The 24,968-nt window shown below is 37.6% G+C and overlaps 2 pseudogenes; one reads left to right on the top strand and one right to left on the bottom strand.

The window, feature by feature from the left end:
* Positions 1–21: 21 nt before the first annotated feature.
* On the top strand, positions 22–1,070 carry LOC102516500 (annotated as a pseudogene).
* Positions 1,071–17,737: 16,667 nt separating this feature from the next.
* On the bottom strand, positions 17,738–18,617 carry LOC106730611 (annotated as a pseudogene).
* Between the last annotated feature and the right edge of the window lie 6,351 nt (positions 18,618–24,968).

The raw sequence follows: 24,968 nt of genomic DNA, 5'->3' as shown, positions 1-24,968 counted from the left end.
CGAATAGCTTGATCTTGTGCTCCCTAAAACCTTTGTGCTTGTTCTAATATTTAGTTTAAGATCCGTAGATGCTGCTACTGTGGAAAGAGATGTCCATGGAAATGGGGAATGGAACAATTGTCCAAGAATTCACTTTGGAGGGGTTTCCTGCTGTCCAGCACCTGTGGAAAGTCCTCTTCCTGGTGCACCTGCTGGCATACCTGGCATCCATTGCAGGCAGTACACTCATAGTCATCATCATCTGTGCTGACTCCAAACTCCAGACACCTAAGTACCTTTTCCTCAGCCTTTTTTCCTTCATTGAATGTTGTTTCACAAGTGCTGTTATTCCAAAGTTCCTGGCCATCTTTCTGTCAGCCAAGCAAAAGATTTCCTTCCCTGCCTGTTTCATACAAGCCTTTGTCTTTTTATTTCTGGGAGCTGCAGGTTTCCTCCTCATAGCAGTGATGTCTTGGATCGGTACTTGGTCATTTGTAAGCCTCTTCATTACCCAACCGTCATGAACCTGAGGACTAGCTTCCTCCTGGTCACTGCCTGCTTTGCTTTGGGCTTCACCCTCATCACTGGTCCAGCAGTAAAGCTTTCCCAGTTATCCTTCTGTGGCCCCCATGTCATCCCTTACTTCTTCTGTGACTTCAGCCCCCTGATTCATCTCTCCTATTCTGACACCAGATCTGTTGAAATATATTTCTCCTTCCTCACTTCATTTGTCATACAGCAACATAGTAATCACAATCATGCAACTCCCTTCAGCCAATGAGCGACAGAAGGCTTTCTCCACCTGCTCCTCTTACCTCATTGTCCTCTCTTTGATATATGGCAGCTGCGTCTTTATATACATGAAACCAAAGCAAGTGAACAGGCTGGACTCCAACAGGTAGAGGGCCCTTGTGAACACAGTGGTGACCCCACTGCTAAGTCCTGTCATCTACACTCTGCAGAAGAAGCAGCTCCATCAGGCTCTGAAGGAGATGATATTCAAGATGAAAATATCAAGATTAAAAAAAAATCGCATGGCCTTGGAGTGGAAGGCTTCAGTACAACATGAGTTTTCATTTAAGCCAATGTAGCAGTCCACAGTGTTCCTGGTGGAGAGTCTGTGGCAGACCTCACATGACCTATTTACACATCCCCAGTGAAGTGGAAATCTCTGCTTTCTCAAAGCCACATTTTACCTTGTTATGCCTAACTATATTCTCAATAGGTATTCCACATACTGATGATAATTTATTTTAATTACAAAATCTTTATTTAATTTTTGTGCTTTTGATATAAATCATGCACTTGAAATTTCAAAAATTTAGTAATTTATACCCTTTATTTCACTTCTGTCTGGCCATAAACATGGTAAATAAACAACTATTTACCAAAAGGCATTTAACTAATTAAAATGATGGAAGATTGTATATCATATAATTATTATGAAGAAAATGATGGAAATTGTACCAATGCTTAGATCCACAGTGCCTCTGTGCCTAGCCTAAGGAACTAATGTCACAGCTCTCTTTGCATTAGGATATATGTGGTTTGCATTAGTGTTCTTGGCCCTGGGCTTAGCTACATATGTGCACATCACTCCCATGTTGGAGAGAAATAGAGCAGTTTTAGTTCTCAGATTATCCTCTAAGGAGAGGGAATAACCACAGCATTGCAAAACTGAACTGTATTCCTGTTTTCTAAATTATTTGTTCTAGCACCAGACCCTCAGATTCATAATATATATTTATGATTGGTTCTTATCCTAAAGTGGCTACTACAGAAGATGTGTGAATGTAGGTGACAAGTAGCACTCATTCCACATTTGTATGTTTTCTTCCAAAGACTCAGTATAATGGAATCTTGGTTATTAGCCTATCTACTTCATAATACTAATGAAATTTTTTAAATAAATCAAATATTTTTTTCCTGGTGGATTTGTGTTGTTAGCTACAAGGTTTTTGTGAAAAATGCTGCAATGAATTGATAACCTATTTTAATAGCAACATTTCCATTATCACAGTCCTTAACATTGTGTGCTTTTAGCTGGTATTTTCATAATAGACATGTAGGGTTTGTTTTTTTTTTTTCCTTTGGAGGAAATATTTCTAAAAAGATTTACACAGATTTTTTATTTTATTTTGTTTGTTTTTCAGCCCAAACTCTGAGGTCAGATAATCACAAATACTATTTATATAATACCTTCTATACGATGATTGGATCACACTTGGTCTTGAAAGTCATATTAGAGTTCAGATTTCACCTTATTGACAATTAATTATCAAACATGCTTTTAGAATCACAGATGTGTTATGATTAGCTACGTATAGTACATAGCTGTGGACAGTTATGAAAAAGAGATTGGAAAGGCCAAGAGAAAGAGGATGATGGCTTAGGGAAGTGGCAGTGGGTTGCAATACAAAGGGACCAGTAGTAGACTCTGAATCATTCTGCGCTGGACAAGACTGAGGTTTTAAGCCTGGTGCTGCCTTCTACTTATGAACTGGTCAACTTCCTAAAATATTAGTCACCTTATTTGTAAAATGTGGAAATTGGGCCAATCTCTAGAAGCCACTTGAAAATGACTCATGGGGATAGGATCAAGATATTGCAGGAACATGGACTAAAGTTCCACCCTCAGGTGAACTACCAAGAAGTGTATTGAAGTGGTTGAGATTCAGCAACTGTAAAACTAAATCAGGACATTATGGTCAAACTGCTGAAAAGAGCATACCTTTTCCCAAGGTTTTAATCAAGATTTGATTATAACTTATTGTACTTAAACTAAACAAATGCTCTTTATATTACTTTTGGATAGACTATGATTGAATGATAAATTTGATAAATATAAAAATGAGGCCCACAAATCCAAAATTGAATCTATGAATCCAGCCTGGTCATTATCAGCTATAGGTGGTACCCAGGGAGGACAAACTCTGATGTGGAGATTAATTCACTAGATTATGTTTTTGTAAACATTTTTATTCAGACAAATCCCCTGAGCTAATTCAATATCAAAGATGCTTCCAGTCATAATAGTTTAAAACAACTTTTTGGAAGTATGACTGACACACAAGAAGGTGTATATATTTAATTTATACAGCTTGATGTGTTTGGAAATAATTATATACCTGTGAAACCATCATCACTATCAATGCCATATACCTATTTAGCATCTCCAAAATTTCTTTCAGCCAGTATTATTGTTGGTTTATTTCCTTGTATTGTAAAAGCACTTAATATAAGATCAATTTTCTTAGCAAATTTTTAAGTAGACAATCAAGCATGATCAATCATATGCCTTATTGTTTTAAAGCTCTACAGAGCTTCCTTATTTTTTTTAAATAACTGAAACCTTGTACCCTTGATCAACACCTCCCTATTTTTCCTTCACCCAGCCCCTAGGTGGGATCTCATAAGTGAAATCATGCTGTTTGTTTTCCTGTGTATGGCTTATTTTACTTAAAATAATGTCCTCCAGGTACATCTAATTTGTTGCAAATTTTATTTTTAAAACCTGAATAATATTCCATCAAATGTATAGAATACATTTTCTTTACCCATCTTCTGTAGACAGACATTTAGGTTATTTCCATATCTTAGCTATTGTCAATAATAACACAATAAACAAGGAGTGCATATATATCTCTGAGATTCATATCTTAATGACTTTGTGTATATACCTAGAAATGGGACTTCTGGATCATATAGTTATTCCACTTGGAAATTTTTGAGGGAACTCTATATTGTTTTCCATAGTGGCTGCATTCATTTATTTTTCATCAACAGTATATGAAAGAATACTTTGTCCACTTCCTTGCCAAAATTTTTATCCTTTTTTAAATTATAACCATCCAAGGAGCTGTGAGGTGATATCTCATTATGGGTTTGATTTGTATATTTCTTGGTGATGTTTGCATTTTCAGTAGTGATGCTGAGCATCTTTTTAAGTACCTGTTGACCATTTGTATGCCTTCTTTGGAAAAATGCTCTTCAGTTTCTTAGTTCATTTTTGAAATTGGATTTTTTTTTACATTTAGTTGTAAGAGTTCTTCACATATTATGAATATTAACTCCTTATCAGATATATGATTTACAAATATTTTCTCCATTCCATAAGTTCCCGTTTTCTTAAATTTTTCTTTTACTATGCAGATTATTTATTTTTGCCTTTGTTGCTTGGGCTTTTAATGTCATATCCAGAAAGTTATTGCCAAGACCCAAATCAAAGAGGTTTTTGCCTTTGTTTTCATCTAGCACTTTTATTGTTTCAGGTCTTATAATTAAGCCTTTAATCATTTTGAATTAATTTTTGTGAGTGGTGTAAGAAAAAGGTCCAATTTCACTTTTGTGCATGTGGTTACTCAGTTTTCCCAACATCATTTATTAGAGAAACTATCCTTTCTCCACTGAATGTTCTTAGCTTCCTGGTCAAATATTTGTTGACATATATGCAGAGGCTTATTTCTGGGCTTTCAGTTATCTTTCATTGGATTCTGTGTCTCTGAGCCAGTACTGTGGTGTTTTGTTTAGTTGAGCTATTTAATATAGTTTGAAGTCAGGAAGCATAGTGCCTCCAGCTTTGTTTCTTTTCTCAGGATTCCTTTGGCTATTCAGGATCTTTTGTGGTTCCATACAAATTTAGGTTTGTTTTTCTACTTCTGTGAAAAGTGCCATTGGAATTCTTATAACAATTGCATTGAATCTATTGATGGCTATGAGTGGTATGGACATTTTAACACCATTGATCATTACCATCAACAAACATGAGACATTCTTCCATGTCTTTGTGTCTTCTTCAATTTCTTTCATTAAGACTTTTAGTTTGAGTTCACTCTTTGGTTAAATTTATCCTAAGTATTTTTGATTTTGATGTTATTGTGAATGATGTTTTTCCTTTATTTCTTTTTTTAGATATTTCATTGTAAGTATATGAAAATCATCAGTTTTGCATGTTGATTTTATATCCTGAAAAGTTACTGAATTTGTTGATTAGTTCTAATGTGGAGGGGGTAGTGTTTAGGATTTTTATATACATACAGTTGATCTTCTGATATAATATCGTAGTGTCTGGAAATAAAGACAATTTTACTCCCTCCTTTCCAATTTGGATGAGTTTTATTTCTTTGTTTTGCCTGATTGATCTGGCTAGGACTTCAGTCCAATTTTTCATAATAAAGATGAGAATCTTGTTTATGATCTTGAAGGAAAATCTTTCATTCTTTTATCATTGAATGTGATGTTGGCTGTGGGCATGTCACATATGGCTTTTATTATACTGAGGTGAGTTATGTTTATCCTCACTCTGATGAGGTTTTTTTTTATCATGAAAATATGTTATATTTTGCCAAATGCTTTTTCCTGAATATGTTGAAATTACCATATAATTTTTATCTTTTATTCTGTTGAGGTGGTGTACCATATATATTGACTTGTGTATGTTGAAACATCCTTGCAGCCCAGGGCTAAATCCTATTTGGTCATGTTGTATGAACCCCTTGTTGTGCTATTGAATTCATTTTGGTAATATTTTGCTGAAAATTTTTGCATCTGTATTCATCATGGATATTGGTTTGTAGTTTTTGTTTTGTTTTGTTTCATTTTCTTATAGTGCCCTTATCAAGGGAATGCTGGCTTCATAGAATGTGTTTGGTAGTGTATAGTGTAAATGCCTGACAGTAAGCTTTTTATTATTATATAAGTACCTGACATTAAGCTTTTGATTGCTGAGGCCTCCACTTCAAAGCACCCATCTCAAATAAACAAGTTCCCAGCTGTGTGACACAGCTACTTACTAAACAACTAGATAAGGAACCTGGCAACCCTCACTCAGGAAGTTCCCCTATTAGAAAGCACTGGGTAAGCTAGATAACTGACCACTTGAGTGATCCTGCTTTTCCATTTCTGTGCCCTAATTTTTGCTCTTAAGTTTTAAATTCACCAATAAAGTATGAAACCATAGACTCCCCACCCTTGAACTCTAATAAAGGCAGCCACCAAGAATACTTGCAAGTCCTCTCTCTCCATGTGATCTTCCTGTGTGGCCCTTGGGCTTGCCAAACACCCTGCAGGACCTGGGAGTAATAAATCTTGATTTTCCAAAGCTCCCTTATGGTTGTTGCTGAGGTGTGTCTTGCACTCATAATAAACACAAAGGCCATTCCAGCGGAACATTGGTTCTAGTGGGAAATGTTTATGGAGACTCACCGGAAGCACTTGGGCACAGAAGAGTGCTTCAGGCACTCATAGCCAATAGCATGACTCCCAATATGCTGAGACCAACACAAAACAGAATCTTCCCTCCTCTCCATTTTTTTAGAAGAGTTTCAGAAAGATTGATATTAGTTCTTCCTTAAGTATTTTGTAGAATTCACCAGTAAACTATCTGGTTCTGGGCTTTTCTTTGTTGGGATTTTTAATGTCTGATTCAATCTATTTACTCATTATTGGTCCTTTCGTATTTTCTAATAGTTCACAATTCAGTCTCAGTAAGTTGTGTGTTTCTAAGAATTTATCTTAGACATTTATTATTTTTAATTTCAATTTTGTATTTTTCACATCTCGTGTGTATAAAAGCAACTTATTTTTGTATTTTGATCCTGTGTACTGAGACACTGTTAAAGTCATTCATAAGTTCTAGTAGTATTTTGTGGATTCCTTTGAGTTATCTATATATGAGAGTATGGCATCTGCAAACAGAAATAATTTTACTTCTTTCTTTCCAATCTTAATGACTTTTATTTCTTTGTCTTGCCTAATTGCTCTCATTAGAATCTCTAATACAGTGTTAAATAGAAGTGGCTAGAGAAGACATCCTTGTCTTATTCCTGATCTTAGGGAGGAAACATTCAGTCTTTCTATATTAAGTATTATATCTTGTGGTTTTTAAATATAACTTCATTAAGTGGAGTAAGTTCCTCTCTATCTTTGGTTTTCCAAATGTTTTCATGAGAGATTTCAGATTTGGTCAAATGCTCTTTTGGCATCTATTGAGATCATCATGTGTTTTTTTGCCCATTATTTTATTTATATGATATATTACATTGATTAACTTTATATGTTGAAATAAATTTGCATTCCTGGAATAAAGCCCAAGTGGTCATGGTGTATTATCTTTTGTAATATGTTCCTGAATTTGGTTTGCTAGCATTTTACTGAGTATTATTGTATTTCTTTTCATAAGAGATATTGGTGTGTAGTTTTCTTTTCTTCTGCTGTCTTTGTTGGGTCTTGATGTCAGGGTAATACTGCCCTCATAGAAAGAGTTGAGATGTGTTCTTATCTATTATATATTTGGAAGTTTGTGACTAATTGGTGTTAATCCTTGTTTAAAAGTTTTATGGAATTCATTTATTAAAGACATCTGTTCCTAGGCATTTTTGTTATCTCAGTTATCTCTGATTCAGTTACCTGTCTTTGACTTAAGCAGAATTGTAAAGCTTCCCTTCTTTTCTCTCTTTAAAATTATATTTTGTGTACCATGAACGTCTCTGCTGTTTAGGACTTCATTTTCTAAACAAGCTGTATTATATGACAAAACCTACTGCCTAACATTGTATTTCCTGCAAGGCTGGCTTTAGTTTATAACACATAAAATGCTGCTTGATCGATCATATCAGGTCACATACTCACCTGGATGTGGTTCACAGATATTAGAACTTTGTTCTGTTTTTTCCTATCAGTTGGTAAAAATGCTGTTTTAAACTGACAAATAAGCAGGAACTTTTGAAACTGAGATGTTTCTTTGTTTCAGCTTAAAAATCTGTGTTCTTATAATGTTCTCACCAAATCCAGGAATAAAAAATTTCCATATTTTTGTGTATTTGGAGTTCTCTGAAACTTGAGGAAGCTAGATTTTAGTCCTATGGAGGTCTTGGCTAATAGAGTTCAAACACAGAGGGAAAAAAAAAAAGCAGTTTAAATTCATCATGATGATTTCTTAGAGTCATTCCTTAGAACTCCTGAACATACCCATTCTCACCTGAACTAGCACACATGGGCAGTGTAAAAAGCAAATCCAGACTAAGATATGGAGAGGCTTCATTCAATAAATAAGTAAATAATTTATTGCAGTAGGGAGAGTTTTCAACTGTAGAATCTGTAAGCATCTCGGAATCTGTAAGCATCTCAAAATCTAACAGTAAAGGGATTTTCTTTTATATAGTAAGCAGGGAGAGCAGAAATGTTTTGGGGGAGGAGAGCCCATGGTGTTTTGTCAGGATAGCAAATTCAGAGTGCTTCAACAGAAAATATTTCTCCTGTTGTTGGCCAATTCTTGGAATAAGTTCTTAAGAGGATGTTCTGCACCTTAGTTCTTGCTTAATCTTGAGGTAATGCCAAAGATTTAGGGCATTAAATGAGCAGGAGAGAAGCGGGACAAATGTTTGGTCAAGCCAAGGAAGTCATAAGTCAATGGACAAGTCAGTTCACAGTGGGCAGCTAGGAAAACTTAGCCAGTAGCAAACCTTTTCACTGTGGATTCATCTCAGAGAAGACTCAGAGATGAGAACCCCCTCAGCCTACTGACTCCCAGTCAACACAGATCCTTTAAGACAGACTTAGTTTACCACTGTCAACAGTGACTCCCTTGTCTCTCCAGATGGGAAAATATACTCATACCATTGTTGCTGGAAATGGAAAGTCAGAAATGGAAACACTACCATGTTTATCACTTGTTGGTGAAACAGAAACTGTGAGCAAACCTCAAAGATATCTAGAAATTGTTAGGAGAATTTAGAATACATTTAGATAGACACAAATGTACTAAATGTCTCTGAGGATGTTAGTTGGTTGTTGCTGGACATATAAAATTGTCAAATTATCAGTAAATGAATTGTATTAATTGTGAGTGAAAATTGTGTAATATGTGCTCTCAAAAACCTGCATTTTCCTTGTAACATCTTCAAAGAAGATTTGTTATTATTACCCTATGGTCTACAAATAAAAGTATAGACAATAGCTTTCTTATGAACATTATGTTTGCTTTAAAATCTCAAGTCTGTATATAAAGTCTTCTCTAAAACAAAACAGGAATTTTTACTGTCTCAAACCCAGTCTTTTGATATAATTTCAATTTTACTCATTCACATCATTTCTAAAATACATTTTATTCTTATCATCTTTCCATTTCTTTCTTTTAATTGAAGTATAGTCAGTGACAATGTGTCAATTTCTGGTGTACAGTGCAATGTCCCAGGCATGTGTATATATACGTATATTCATTTGCATGTTATTTTTCATTAAAGATTACAACAAGATATTGAATATACTTCCCCATGCTGTACACAAGAAATTTATTTTTTATCTATTTTTATATCTCATGGAAAACATCTGCAAATCTCAAAATTCCACCCTTCCCATGCTATTTGCCCCCAGTAACCATAAGATTGACTGTTATTTCTGTGAGTCTGTTTCTGTTTTATAGATGAGTTCATCAATGTCTTCTTTTCTTTATTCCAGATATGAGTGACATCATATGGTATTTTTTTTCTCTGACTAACTTTATTTAGAATGATGATCTCCAGGTCCATCCACCTTGCTGCAAATAGCATTATTGTATTTTTTATGGATGAGTAGTATTCCATTGTATATATATACACATACTACATCTTTATCTAGTTATCTGTCGATGGGTGTGTGGGTTGTTTCAATGTCGTGGCTATTGTAAATAGTGCTACTGAGAACACTGGGGTGCATGTGTCTTTTCAAATTATATTTTCCTTCAGATATATGCCCAGGGGTGGGATTGCTGGATCATATGATAAGTCTATTTTCAGTCTTTTGAGGAATCTCCATACTGTCCTCCCCAATTTACATTCCCAACAACAGTGTAGGATTCCCTTTTCTCCACACCCTCTTCAGCATTTATCATTTGTGAACTTTTTAATAATGATCATTCTGACTAGGGTGAGGTAATATCTCATTGTAGTTTTGATTTGCATTTCTCTAACAATTAGTGATATTGAGCATCTTTTCATGTGCTTGTTGGCCATTTGTATGTCTTCTCTGGAGAAATGTTTACTTAGGTCTTCTGTCCATTTTTTAATTGGGCTGCTTGTTTTTTTGATACTAAGCTGTATGTGCTGTTTGTATATTTTGCAAATTAGTCCCTTGTCAGTCTCATCATTTGCAAATATTTTCTCCCATTCTGTAGGTTTTCTTTTGACTTTGTTTATGGTATGCTTAGCTGTGCAAAAACTTTTAAGTTTAATTAGATCCCATTTGTTTATTTTTGCTTTCATTTCCATTATTCTAAGAATTGGTTGTAAAAAAAATTATTGCTGTGATTTATGTCAAAGACTGTTCTGCCTGTTTTCCTCTAGGAGTTTTTATAGTATATGGTCTTACATTTAGGTCTTTAATCCATTTTGGGTTTATTTTTGTATATCATGTTAGAGAGTTTTCAAATTTCAGCCTTTTACAGGTAGCTGTCCAGTTTTTCCAGCACCACTTTGAAGAGACTGTCTTTTCTCCATCATATATTTTTGCCTCCTTTGTCATAGATTAATAGACCATAAGTATGAGGGTTTATTTCTAGACTTTCTATCCTGTGGCCCAAGCTGCAGCTCACTAAATTGAGTTAAATTAGAAAAGTTGCAGACAGACTTTCATCCAATTGTGAGAGACCCATCCCAGGCCATTTTCCTACAAAGCTTGAGAGTAGTAGCTAAGAAAAGAGAATTTTCCCTTTGCCCTGTGCTAAGTGGTCAGTCCAGGGGAGAATCTCTATCTTATGACACTTTCAGTCCATGTATCTGGGGATACCAGACTGAGGACAGAAAGAGAGTGTATGCTTTGACTCCAGAAATTATTTTCTGATTCATTCTCTCACCTATTGTCCACCTAAATAAAATATTCTCTTTCACAGTTTAAATCCACAAGCATCTTTTATGTGAGCCTCTGTCACTCAACTAGTGTTCATCTCAGATCTCTGACCTAGCCGTCTGATGTAATCAGTCTCCTGTTCATTTTAGTATGTGAGGTCAGCTTAAAGAGGAACAGACTCTGATTCACTTTAAAATAAATGAGTGACATTAAGGTCATGTACTCACCCACATGCAGTTTACAATAACCAGAGCTTTGTCCCTGCTTTTTCACTCTTCCAACAAACCAAGATGCTTGTTTACGCTGTTAGGAAGGAAGGAAGGAAGGAAGGGAGAGAGGGAGGGAGGAAAGAAGAGATAGAGAGAGACACTTGCATTTGAGATGACCCTAATTTGTCCCAGAGAAAAGTTCAACATGTATATCATGTCTGCTAAGTATCCTTCTTCATATCCAGAGTTTTCCAAAATTGGCATAAATCAAAGTGATAGCTCCATGGCAATCTTGCCCAATGAAATCATGGGAAAGAAAAGAGAGCACAAACTGCCCTCCATGCTCTACTGGAACCTGGGGGTGAGTTCTCTGGGAATTCCAAAAAGCTTTCATACCTTCCTTGCAGGCTCCTGGTCCCCCAGACACACATTCTGCTCCTATATCAGCCACCACCAGCAGGAGACCCTGCTTGCTGGGAAAATGTTACAGGGCATCATGGGAGACAACAGCTTCATCACTCAGACTGGTCCCTTGTACATACTGTTTCTCTAAAGTGAATCTCAAGGCAGGTAAAATGCACCACCATTCCTCCAACTCTTGAAATTTAAGAAAATGCATGTTACTGGGAGCAGAGGTGAAAGTGAATTTTCACTTTTAGCACTGGACTGTCTCTTGACACAAATCAGGATCCACCAGGGCCAGTGGGCAGATCTTAGACACACCAGACCTCATTAGAAGAAAATAGAACAAAGCCTTCTAGAGATCAGTGCCCCTTAGCATCCCTGGTGGCTGCTAATTGGGCACTGTTGGAAATATAATATTATAGCACACACATTATAGTTACTCTTTAATTATGTATGCAAATATAATAATTTTGACTCCCAAATGTCTAAATTTTCCTCCATGAAAATCTTCATTGGTGGACTACATATAATGCTTCTTGAGTTTATAAAGTCCTAAATTGCATTATCTTACTAAAGTGAAGCTATAAGATCAAATGAGGTATTTGGACACATAGCTGGCTGTAATAAAGTAAAGCTCTTCCTTTCTCTGCCATAGCAGTATCAAAGACATCAAATAAAACAAAAAGTTTAAATAAGAGCAAGGGTCTCATAACGTAATACCCCAAAATGTCCAGGTTTCAGTTGATAATAGCTAGTCATACCAAGAACAAGGAATAGCTCAACTCAAATGAAAAAAGACAATGAACACCAACTTCAGGGTGACAGAGACACTAGAATTATGTGACAGAGTTTTAAGTGTCCATCATAAAAATGCTTCCATGATACATTATAAACATGCTTGAAACAATTTTTAAAAATAGAAAATTTCAGCTAATAAGTAGAAGACATAAAGAAGAACCAAATGAAGATTTTTGTAACTAAAATCTACAGCAAGTAAATTTTTTTTTAAATGTAATGAATGGGCTCAAAAGCATCATGGAAGGGAAAGGGGAAAAATCAATGAACTGGTAGCTAGAACAGTAGAAATTATCCAGTCTGAACAACAAAAAGAAAATAGACTGAAAAAATTATATACAACCACATGGACCTGTGGAATTATAAAAAAAATCTAACATTTGTGTCATTGGGGTCTGAAAAAGAGGAGAAACAGGATAGGACACTCCTGTATACCAGCAATAAACATGTGGCCATCAAAATTAAAAGTACAATTGCACTTACAATCACTCAGTAGAAATGAAATGCTTCAGCATGAATGTAACAAAACATGTACAGAATTTATATACTGAAAATTACAAAATGCTAGTGAAAAAGGAAACTCTAAATAATAGAGAGATATATTATGTCCATGAATTTAAAAACTAGAGAGGAGAGATCAAGATGGTGGACTAAGAGGACATGGACCTCACTTCCCCAGATGAACATGCCAAAATTATATCTGCATGTGGAATATTTCTCACTGGAAACTGGAACCTCGCAGAAGAATCCTGTACAACCAAGGCTGTAAGCAAGGTACATACATAATTGGATTGGAAAGGAAGAAAAGTGATCAGGTTGGGACCTGCAGCCCTGGGAGGGGACTCAGGAAAAAGGGAGATTGTACCTGCACTGGGGAGTGAATAGGTCAAGCGACAGAATGGGGTCCTGGGGTCCTAAACTGAGGAGATAAGCCCCCTTCCCTCATTGGAGGACTGGTGGGTCATACAGAAAGACTGGAGATGCCTGGACTCCACTCATGAGGCGCGTATGCAATGACTTGCCCCAGGCTGTGTGGAGAGAGGTCCGCCCTAATAGTCTCTGAGTTCCTTGGAACTGTCTCACTTCATGCCCCAGCCCAAGCTGAGGGAACACTATGGCCCTGCTCACTCCAGGCACTGTATCTAGGGTGGCCAGGACCAGGGAAGAGGCTCAAACTTGGAACACAGAGGTGACCCAGTTTGGAATGGAGCCCGAGTGAGTTGACAATGGCCATTGTTCACACTTACTCAAGATGATAACCACTAGTTTTTTCTCAATATCTGAATCTGCTTCTGCTTCTTTATTGTTATTATTATATTCACTAGGGTTTTTTGTATTTTTTAGATTTCACATACCTCACATATAAGTAATATCATACAGTATTTGTCTTTCTCTGACATTTCACTTAGCATAATGCCCTCCAAATACATCCATGTTGCTGCAAATGGCAAAAAAAATTTTTTATGTCTGAGTAGTATCCCACTGTTTGTATGTGTGTGTGTATGTACATGTGTTTGTATGATTGTGCATGTGTGTGTGTGTATATATATGTATCACATCTTCTTTATCCATTCTTCTGTTGATGGACACTTAGGTTGCTTCCATATCTTGGCAATTGTAAATAATGCTGCTATGAACATTGAGGTGCATGTATCTTTTCAAATTAGTGTTTTTGTTTTTCAGGAATGAAACTGCTCAGTCATATAGCAGTTCCATTTTTAGTGTCTTGAGAAACCCCCACAGTGTCTGTACCAAATTACATTTCAACCAAAAGTGTTATGAGGTTTCCCTTTTCTCCACATCCTTGCCAATATTTTTTATTTGTGTTGTTTTTGATGATAGCCATTCTGACAGGTGTGAGATGTTGTCTAATTGTGATTTTGATTTGCATTTCTCTGATGATTAGTGATACTGAGCATCTTTTCATCTGCCTGTTGGCCACTGCATTTCCTCTTTGGAGAAATGTCTGTTCAGTTCTTCTGCCCATTCTTTAATCAGGTTTGATTTTTTGATGTTGAGCTGTATGTGCTGTTTATAGATGTTGAATAATAATCCCTTATTGGTCATATAATTTGCAAATATTTTCTCTGATTCTGTAGACTGTCTTTTGTTTTATTGACAGTTTCCTTTGCTATGCAAAAGCTTTTAAGTTTAATTAGGTCCCATTTGTTAATTTTTGCTTTTTCCTTAATTTTAGGAGGTAGATCCAAAAATATGTTGCTATGATTTATGTCAGAAGATGTTTTTTCTATGTTTTCCCCTAGGAGTTTTATAGTACCCAGTCTTATATTTAGGTCTTTAATCCACTTTGAGTTTATTTTTGTATATGGTGTTAGAGAATGTTCTAATTTCAGCCTTTTATATGTAGTTGTCCAATTTTCCCAAAAACACTTGTTGAAGAGTCTGTCTTTTCTCCATTGAATATTCTTGTCTTCTTTGTTGTAGATTAACTGACAATAAATGTGTGAATATGTTTCTGGGCTATTATGTTCCATTTATTTGTGTGTCTGTTTTTGTCCCAGTACCATACTATTTTGATTACTATATCTTGTAATATAGTCTGAAGCCAGGAAGCATAATTCCTCTCTCTGTTCTTCTTTCTCAAGATTGTTTAGGCTATTTGGCGTCTTCTGTGATTCCATAATTTTTTTTAATTATTTGTTCTAGTTCTGTGAAAAATGACATTGGTATTTTGATAGAGATTGCACTGAATCTATGTATTGCCTTGGGTAATATGGCCAATTTAACAGTATCAGTTCTTCCAATCCAAGAACACAGTATATCTTTACATTTGTTTGTATCATCTTCAATTGCTCTCATCAGTGTCTTATATATAGTTTTCAGAGTATAGTTCTTATGCCCCTTTAGGTAGATTTATTCCTGGGCATTTTATTATTTTTGATGTGATGGAAAGTGAGATTATTTCTTTAATATTTCTTTCTCATATTTTGTTTCAGTATGTAGAAATGCAACAGATTTCTGTATATTAGTTTTGTAACCTGAAACCTTACAGAATTCATTGATGTGCTCTAGTAGTTTCCTGTTGGTGTCTTTAGGATTTTCTATCTGCAAACAGTGACAGTTTTACTTCTTCCTTTCCATTTGGACTCCTTTTATTTCTTTTTCTTACCTGATTGCTGTGGCTAGAACTTCTAAAACTATACTGAATAAAAGCAGCAAGAGTGGGCATCTTTGTCTTATTATCTGCTGCCACTGGACCCAAACTCTGCTGCAAAGTTAAAGAAGCAGCATTAAAGTGATGCTAACAGAAGCAGAAGGCAAATGGGATGGAACTAGTCCTTGTTCCCTCTTCCAGTCTTTAAGTCTCCTTCTAGGAGCCCCTCTGGGAAAAGACTAATAGGAGTCAAGCTGAAAAACTGAAATATGGTTTGCAGAGCCTCAGGCTAGTCTAGACCTAGATTTGAAGCTGAGACAATAGGTTAATAATAATCCAGTTGCTTATAAAGGAATTGAAGACCCCTCCCCATCTAGACTATCTCAGGTAGCTACCTGGCCACAGAGGGAAGCAGGAGAGTGTAGTATAGCCCCTGGCATGCAGATCCACACAACAGTTATGTTGGGCAGCTTAATTAGCATCTCAAGGAATCTGAATGGTGATTGGATTATAATTTAGGCTCTGAGTTTTTCCACTCTATATATAGGAAACATGGGGGACAGTTCTGTCTTAGAAAGCTACCTAATCACAACTGTTGTGATTTTATATAATTTAATGAAATTATAATTCATTGAAATTTAGAAAAATGAGGCATTCTAAAAGTGCTAATTCTTCTGATTAGTCTACCATATTCTGAGAACAAGCATTTCAGAAGGAAAGGCAGCACATGGGAGCACACAAAGGCAGATCAACTCAGTTTCATACTACCAACAGTTTCAGATGCAGATGTGTGGGCAAATCCAGCATACCAAGGCATGAGGCTTGCTTATCCAAAAAAGGGAAGAAAGCAAGATTGAATCATGACTTAGTTCTTGAATGTGACATTGAGCCAGTGTAAAGAAATGATGTCCTCAAGAGCCCGTACCCCATCCTCAGGGTTTGCTTTTCTGGAGAATGTCAGGAGCACTCTAGCTGGCCTACCAAGATAGTAGAACCCAGCTGTAGTGCCTGGCTAATGGGTAGAACTCTGCTCTGAGGAGGGTACTGGGCTCACCCCAGCTGGTGGTGGCAGACTCAGACTTGGCCACACCTCTGGGTTACATCTCCTCCCAGGAGGAGTGGGCCAAATGCCTCTTGTCTCCCTTTGATGAAAGTAACACTTCCAGGCTCCTTTTCCAAGAGAAAGGGCATTCTTAGAGTAAATTTAAAAGATGAAATAAGAATCTGCTCCATGCAAGGGAAATAAAATATGATAGGACTTCTCCAGTCTTAAGGAGGTGCTCTTTCTCTGTAACAAATTCCTGCACCTGTTGGACAGAGCCCCAAGAAATCCACATCTAGGAAGTTGGTTCAGGACTGCTGTCTCTGTTCATTAAGTGGCAGATGCCATTACACCAGTTCAGTAGATCTGACAAAAGTTAGTAGGATCTAAATCTTGTGTCCTCTGCTGAGGCTTGTGTAACATTTTTCAAAAACTTTCAAAAAGATGAGTCTTCCAGGCCCATTGGCCATGCTGGTTGGGAGCTTCAGCAAGCTTGCTGCTTATTAACAAAGTCCCTTGTTGTCATAACCACGGACAGTACCAGAAGCTGGAGTCCACGTCAGGCTAGAATATACTTTGTTAAGAGCTCATGCTCTGAATTCAGAGCTGCCTTTCAAATCCTACCACCCTTAACCACTCATTGCACGACTTAGCCACATTACCTAGCCTCTTACAGCATTGCTGGAAAACTAGAGACAAATTGTGGCAGCACTGAGTCCCAGCCCGGAAATACAGAAGCTGTCATGTTAGCTGGAGGCTGTAGTCAGAGTGGCAGAAGTGGCATAACAACAACACAAATCCTTCCAAAATGTGAGAGTGGGCATCTCTGGTTGGCTGTGGTTTAGTGGTTCTCAGCCAGGGATGATTCTGCTCCCTCCTCACTTCACCCCCACCAGGGAGATTTGGCAACATCTGAAGACATTCTTGGTTGTCACAGCTGGGGTGGTCCTACTGGCTTCTAGTTAGTAGAGGCCAAGAATGTTGCTAAATATCCTACAATGCACAAGTCAACCACCACAACAGTGATCCAGCCCAAATGTCAGTAGTGTTGAGGTTGACAAACCCTGGTGTAGTTGCACCCAAGGAACTATTTCTAAACTGAAGAAGAGTGAAAGCCAATACAGAACAGAAGCATGCAAGTGCCATACTGCCCGGGGCCAAAGGACAGGAATGTGGCTAAGTCTGCAATTCATGAAGCAGCCTCCACAGAGAGGGAGCTGGATGTACCACAGGCCTGTATCTTATCTCCATCAGTCAGACCCTTCATCATGTGCTTGCTGGTGTTGGCAGACCAGTCTGGTTTCTTCCACTTGCAGGAGCTCTGCTTGAGTCAGGGGGAACAAGAAGGTGAGGACTATGTGTGGGGAATCATTCAAGGGAAGGATGGCCTTTCCTTGACTGATACATATTATCAAAGACACAAAGCAGAGATATGGGAGAAGTGAAAGTTCTGTCAGCTCTCTCTGTGGTTCTTCAAAGAATTGATAGTGTCAACTCATTGTCATCCAGTCATAGAAAGTGCTGCCTGCTGGATGCCTGTGGGATCACGAGTTTGCCTGCATCAAATCACAAGGACTATTATGGGTAACATTATGGGGAAGCATGAGCTGCTTCTCTGTCTCAGCCAAGGAAGACAAGTTGGTGCCAGTTCACAAAAAAAAAAAATCCACAAAAATAACAAAGTCTCAGTTGCCACAGAAACTCAAGCACAGCATCAGTCCAGTGTGGGTGGCCATGTTGAAGGCACAGAACACCCAAACTACTGTAGTCAGCAGACTGCAGAACACCTTGCTCATCATGATACTGTAGTGCAGGGGGTGGCAGATGGCTGCATACAAGTCACAGTCATGACTGTAAGGAAGAGCAGCTCAGAGGATGCAGCCCAGGTGAGGAAAAAATCTAGGCCATGCAGCCCCGGTAGGAGAGGGAGCTCTCCTCTGATACTAGACACTCCAGTGCTTTGGGCATGTTGGAAGAGGTGCAGATAATGTCAATAGCAGTCAAGTTGAAGAGGAAAAAGTGCATAGGGGTGTGGAGCCCGGAGTTGAAGGTGATGGCCAAAATGATGAGGAGGATACCCTTGAGTGCCACAGAGTAGAAGGGGAAGAAACAACTAAACAAAAGCACACAGTATTCTGGATGCTCCTATAAGCCCTGCAGGATAAGCTCTGTTACCAGAGTCTTGTTACTCATGGTCCTCAGGCTGAGGGGTTTCTGGGACTATCAGGTGAACCTCCACCCACAGCTCCATGTGATTTTGGGATTAGAGAGAGAAACAAGAGGTATCCTAAGAAAGGCTGCTACCATGTTTCATTCATACTTGAAATCATGGCACATGCAATATTATATTCATAAACTTATTAATTAAGATTTAAACTTATTAATTAAGATAAACACACAAATATGAAAATAGGCAAAGGGTATGAACATTCAATTCATTAAAAGTAGATATAAAGGGCCAATTAATCTCATGAAGCATCATTCAACCTCAAAGAGGCAAGTTTAATCAATGATCCACCCTTTATCAGCTGTGATTTGGCAAAGTTAGAAAAGCATGATATTGACTACATTCACATGGGTGCCAAAATGTGAGCCTTTTATAATTCCTACTCCATTTGAGCCAGAACTTTCATTTCCAGGAACTTATCCTAAGGAAATAATTAAGAGCATCTTCAAGTTGTCATCACAGCATTACTTAGAATAGTGAAAATTTAAAAGAACCCATACTCTTAAAGGTGACTAGATATGATATGTAATATAACGTACTTCTGTGTACTTATCAAAATGATGGCTTAGAAGTTTTTTACCAATACTCATGAAAATGAATGAAACAGTTTCAAAAGTAGTATATACAACAGGATCTCATTTTTAGTTTTTTTTTTTTTTTTAAGCATATTTGTATACGTACCTTTAGGAAAAACAACTGGTGAGTGAGAGACTAGACTTTGAGGAGTGGGGATAGATTATAGTTTATTTCATTTCCTTGTTTTTCATGCTCAATATTTTCTAGTTTTTCCATTGAATAACCTTTCAAAAGCAGATCTATCATGTAATACTCCTTCCAACAATTCTTCTGGAGCCCCCATGGCTAATAGAGCAAGTGATCCTACCTGCTGCCCCTGGATCTACTTCCTCTTCAGCCAGTGTCTCCCTACTCATCTTACTCCTCAAAGCCAAGGTCCAGCCAAACCCAAATCTGGTCTTGCCAATGCAGAAGCCATGCAAGGCTTTTGTGGATCCTTCTTGTAGCCCACTCAGTCAGGAATGGCCTCCTTCTCATGAACCAGGTTATCAGCTTCTCCCCCCACCACCCTTTTCTAATATCCCTTCCCTAGAGAGAAAGGATGACCCTCTCCTTTGTGCCTCTTCAGGTTTCTGTGCTATCCGCTATCCTAGAACCAATTACAAGTCACTTCATATTCATGGTACCTAACTATTTCCCCTAAAGTGGGTCTATTTGCCTCATTTCTCTCTGGGCAGCTCTTTTTGGTACCCAGCCCTTTGTCTGGCATGCAACAGGTGAACCCTTAAACATGTTTGTTGAAATAACACACAAAAAAATTATCTAATACTTATAAAAGCAGAGTGTTTTCTAGTCTCAAGACAGTGTAACTTCTGTACGGTCTGAGGCAAAATTAGCATGGTACGACATTTGCTTTTTCCTTCTTTTCAACTCTTCATTCACTAAAATAGTTAAGGAGGATGCTGCCTTTTAATGTAGAGCTCTGTTGTTTTTTTTTTTTTTTTTGTCAAACTTCAATGAATGTAATTACTAGTGAAGCATTAAAAGATTTAGACAAAATGACTAAACATCACCTAGAATTGGGTAATGTCACCATTTTGTAAGGTGAAAATTGTTCTTCACACAGAAGAGCATAAAATGCCTCTATTCAGAGCAATAGGCTGTGGTAGCATGGCGTCTGTTTAAAATGGATACAAATTATGGAGCCCAACCTGTATCTTCTCAGCAGCAAGGTGTCAGGTCAGCCAATTAGTTTGATGGATATAATAAATAAAATTTGCTGCAGCTTATTTCATTTTTGTTTGGAACAAAAGTAATGAATATTACTTTTGCCCAATTTGTGTTGGGGATCTGGAGACATTATTTGCTCCTCCATAACTTTATTTGCTCCTCACCAATCTGGTGAGTGGTTCCTGTTTAACTTCAGGGGCTCCTGTGCAGCTGAGAAGCTGAGGCAGGCTGAAAAGGAACAGAGTAGGGTTTACCTCCGTTAATGTCTCCATGGAAGGTTTCTGCACCTCCTGCTAATGTCCTCCCTAGGACTCTGATCACCTGATGCCCCAAGTCATCACTCTGAGTCTACTGCACAGGGCAGCTTACAAACCTGAGACCTATAATGCTATGGCCATATCTAGGAGGAGAGAGACATCTGTCTCCAAACACTGAGCAGTAGTGTGCAGGTCTGTCATGGGCCATTACTGGAGCACCCAGAGAACCTACTATGAAGGAAACCTTTAACCTGGTCCTTCTCTTTACTCAGCTCCAGATTGAGAATTTTAAAAATTTAAATAAATGACAGTATAAGTGGAAGTTTTGAACAGGTGATGAGCACAAGGAAGTTTCAACAAACTGATTGACCTTCAAGTAACAAATTGCCCCTCAGATAATTACCCTCTCCCTGTAATTTCCAGGGCAGATGGACATCCTCCCCATCCAGTTGCTCAACAAGGAGATCAAAGAGTCAGGGTACCAAAACTTTCTCTGTATGAATGACTTTGAAACTTCTATTGGACCTCAGTCAGTCATTTCCTCTGAAAATAACACAAACCTTTTTCTCCTGAGGTTCAGAGGACATTGGCTTTAATCCTCATTGAGTATCACAAGATTATTACAAAGATGTGAAAGAAAAAACAAATATTTCAGTTGCCAATTGCCAAATTTTAACACACACTACATTCAGACAGTATGACACCCCACATGCTGATAGAACATTTAATTAGTGGTCATTTTCCACATTTACCAGACCATTTGGCACTCAATTTTCAGAGGAAATAAAAGTGCATCTCAGATGACTTAATCACTTTAAAGAAACACCTTGCAGTGTCCTCAAAATCCCTGAAATTAAAAAGTCCATTTCATGGAGGTGGCACACAAAATAGATTATATTTTCTGTGGAAGACAATTCACTTCAGTGAATTTTTGTCTTAGTTTTAATTTATTATACTTAATTTCACAAATGGAGAGTTATTGCTGTTTTAAGATATTTAATTAATAATGGATAAGTTGGCTATCTTCCATTACTTTCATCTCTGAAGGGGTTTGAAGATTTTCATAGACACCATATAATTAATCTAATGTCTTTCTATTATATGTGAATTTAAATATTCCTATTAGAAACACATTTTTAGAGCAGAAAACTAAAAATCACAAAATGACAAAATCTCATATGTTCAGGTTTAAATCTGAATGATAGTTTGAAGATGACCCAGTTCAACTGATTTATTGTGACATCACAAGGGCATCTAAGCAACTTACCCTAGTCATACAGAGTACTAGTGACAAAGCTAACATCTAGTCCAGGGTTTTGGAATTCCAGTCTAGAATTCCAGCTGTGTGATTTGTTAGTTGCCCCACTGAATCTGACCTTGTCAAATATCAAAAAAAAGTCAAGAGAAAGAAAAATCAACCAAGCATTTATATGATAATTTACTATGACTGAAGTATGAAATGCAAACCCTAAACTCTCAGCCAGCTTTGGCATCTTGTTTGCTTCATTAGCTCATTGACTGATTAAACAGTAATAATACACAGTGAGAAATTCACAAATGTTACAGACCTTGAGTCAGCTAAACAAAAAACATCAGGTTTTTTATACAGTTAATGATCAAAGTTAAGCAGGCTTACAGTTATGTGTAGATTGAACCATCTTCAGGTACTGTTAATAACCTTGAAACAATTATTTCACCTTTGTGGATTTTATGCATAGCCACCCATTCTCTGTCAATCACAACTGAGGCTGGAAACATGGTGACATTGAGGCTGCATGCAATCTAAGACAAGACCAATCTAGACAGGATGAAAGATTTTTTTTTCCTATTTAAACTGATCTTGACAAGATATTGTGACTCATTAGCAAAGCTTGTCATGGCCTGTGGGAGAAATTTGGGAGAGATGTTCACAGCTATTGCTCTAAGTGGACCATGAAGAAGCAACTAAATTATCTCTTTGCTGGGTACTTGGCTGTCATTGGTGTCCTTGCAAAGGCCAATTCAGACTTTTGATCCAAATGTACATAAAGGGGTGTAAGCCTGAGTGGAGGGAAGGACCAAACTCTCTCCCAGTTCACAGGACCTGGGGTAGAGCAGACCCAGGTTCAGATGTTCAGAATAATGTGTCCACAAATATGGACTGGAGAGAAGATGCTGGTAGGCAGCTGGCATTTCTAGACTGACTCCTTGGGAGAGTAGAAGCATGGAGAAAACATCCCAGTGCTCCCTTGCATGAAATATCCCTACCAGTAGAGCTGGCCCCCTCACTATCCCTCATTCACACCTTAGTTCCCTCACCAAGTTTTCTTCTCTTCCCCTTTCCCCATCCAAATTCCACCCAGATCTAACTCCACCTCCTCTACCAAGCCCTCTCTGACTCCCAAAAAGGAAATAATCACTCTCTGCTAAATCTCTGTCACATTCAGAGGTTCCCCCACCATGCTTTTGTGGTAAAAACATGGGCTATAGAGTTTTTACAGACTCAGGGTCAAATCCCAACCCTGAAAGCTACTGACTGTGTGACTTTGGACAAGTCTCTAGCCCTCTCCAGGGCTTAGTTATAATAATAATAAGACTTAACCTCATTATCACAGGACCTAATGCATGGAAAGGATTTGATGATATTTTATTTCCTCTTCCCCAAATTTGCACATATTTACATATAAATGTTTCTCTGTATTGGTCAGCAATCAGAGAACAGGCTAGATTTCTCTCTATCACCTGCCACCCTCTGAAAATTCCCTGAACATAACTGGCACTTAACATATAATTGTTGGTTAAGTGACTGATTAGTTTGGTTAGAGAGTTAAGTGTGCTTGTTATTAAAAAGGCACTTCAAAGAATTCTAATTTTATAAGCAGTATAGTATACTTGGAACAAGAATGAAACTTAATAGTTCACAAATGGCTTTGAGTTCTGACTCTGTTACTTAAGTAGCTGTGACAATTTGTATAAATCTCATAATCTCTCTGAATATCAATTTTTAACCTATAGAATGGGAATAATAATATCTATCTTCAAGAAGTTTCTTTGGACTAAAATAGATGATATAAATATGAACCCATTTTAGAGACCTTGTCAGTTGTTTTCATGGATGGGTCATCAATAGACACCGTTACACAGAAAGATTCTGCCTTGGCAGCATTAAGTTCAGGTAGGTTATCTTTTTTTGCAACAAAATAAAAGATACATAAACAAAGAATGCCTCTCCTGTGCTGTTACTGTTATGTTACCACGTAGGAATTAATGTAGGTAAAAGGCTAAACTAATATAATGAAGAGAACCAAATATGTCTCTGGCTTAATCTTTTCTGTTTCGCTCAGCAATCCGAAGGGGAGCATGAGTGGTGGGGTAGCTTCCAGATTGATAGGGTAGCCTTGCTCCACTGAGTATTAATGGACCCAGGTTTCTCCCAAGTCAATAATTCTTGGGACTCTAAGCTGTTATTCTCTTAACCATCATGAAATTTGCAATAACCTCTAAATTTCAGCTTCCAATAAGGGAAAAGACAGGAAGTCCAGGGAAAGAAATTTATTTTAAGCAGGTGAGGAAGATGTTGCACACAAAATTTCTGCTCACAAGCTCCTGGAAAAAATTTAGTATCATTGCCTCATATAGCTGCAAGGGATGCTGGGAAATGTAGTCAAGCTGGGAAATCATATGTATTGGAAAAAGGGAGAATGAATTTTTGTAAAAAATTAACAATTGCCACAGATTTGCAAGAGGAGACTAATGATAGTACGTATGAAACAGACTGGCGGTCAGGTTGAATTCTATATTACTCCGTAAAGAGAGATTCAAGAAAGGGAAGGGGAGTAATTATTACAGTTGCACAGGAAGCAGGGAAAAGTTGAAGGAGACAGGACAGAAGTAGAGAGGCAAAAGGTCAACATTGGAAGTTAAAAGAGGAAAGTAAGAAAATGAATGCAAGAGTTCTAACATCCTTAGTATCCGGAAGGAGTCCCAGAGAGATGGGAGTTTGAAGTATTAAGCATAACCTCCAAAAGTTGCCTTGTGACAGAGAATGAGTGCCAAGCGGAAGTGTGGCAAGTCTGACTGACAGAGAGTAGATCTGTGAGACTATAAGGCTTAGCAGAGAGAGGAGGTCTTCTGACCAAGGAGATGCATGGAAACTCACACAAATTTAGGGATCTGCAGAACACCATGAGGAATCCTGCCTGGGCAATACCACTGCCTAACCTCAGAGAGGACCAGCTATCAAAATAATACAATTATTAATTTTTGGCTGATTCCTTATCACCCAGCTGTAGCCCTGAGCACCTTTTAAACTCTTCAAGTCCTTCCTCTTCTACTTTTCCCTCACACACAACTACTGGCCTTGCCTCATATCTTCTTGAGAAGAGAAATTCCA

This window comes from Camelus ferus, chromosome 11, assembly GCF_009834535.1.
Source record: "Camelus ferus isolate YT-003-E chromosome 11, BCGSAC_Cfer_1.0, whole genome shotgun sequence".
NCBI classification, from domain to species: domain Eukaryota; kingdom Metazoa; phylum Chordata; class Mammalia; order Artiodactyla; family Camelidae; genus Camelus; species Camelus ferus.
Note: the sequence above shows the minus strand (reverse complement) of the source record. Positions and strands in the feature narration are given on the sequence as shown.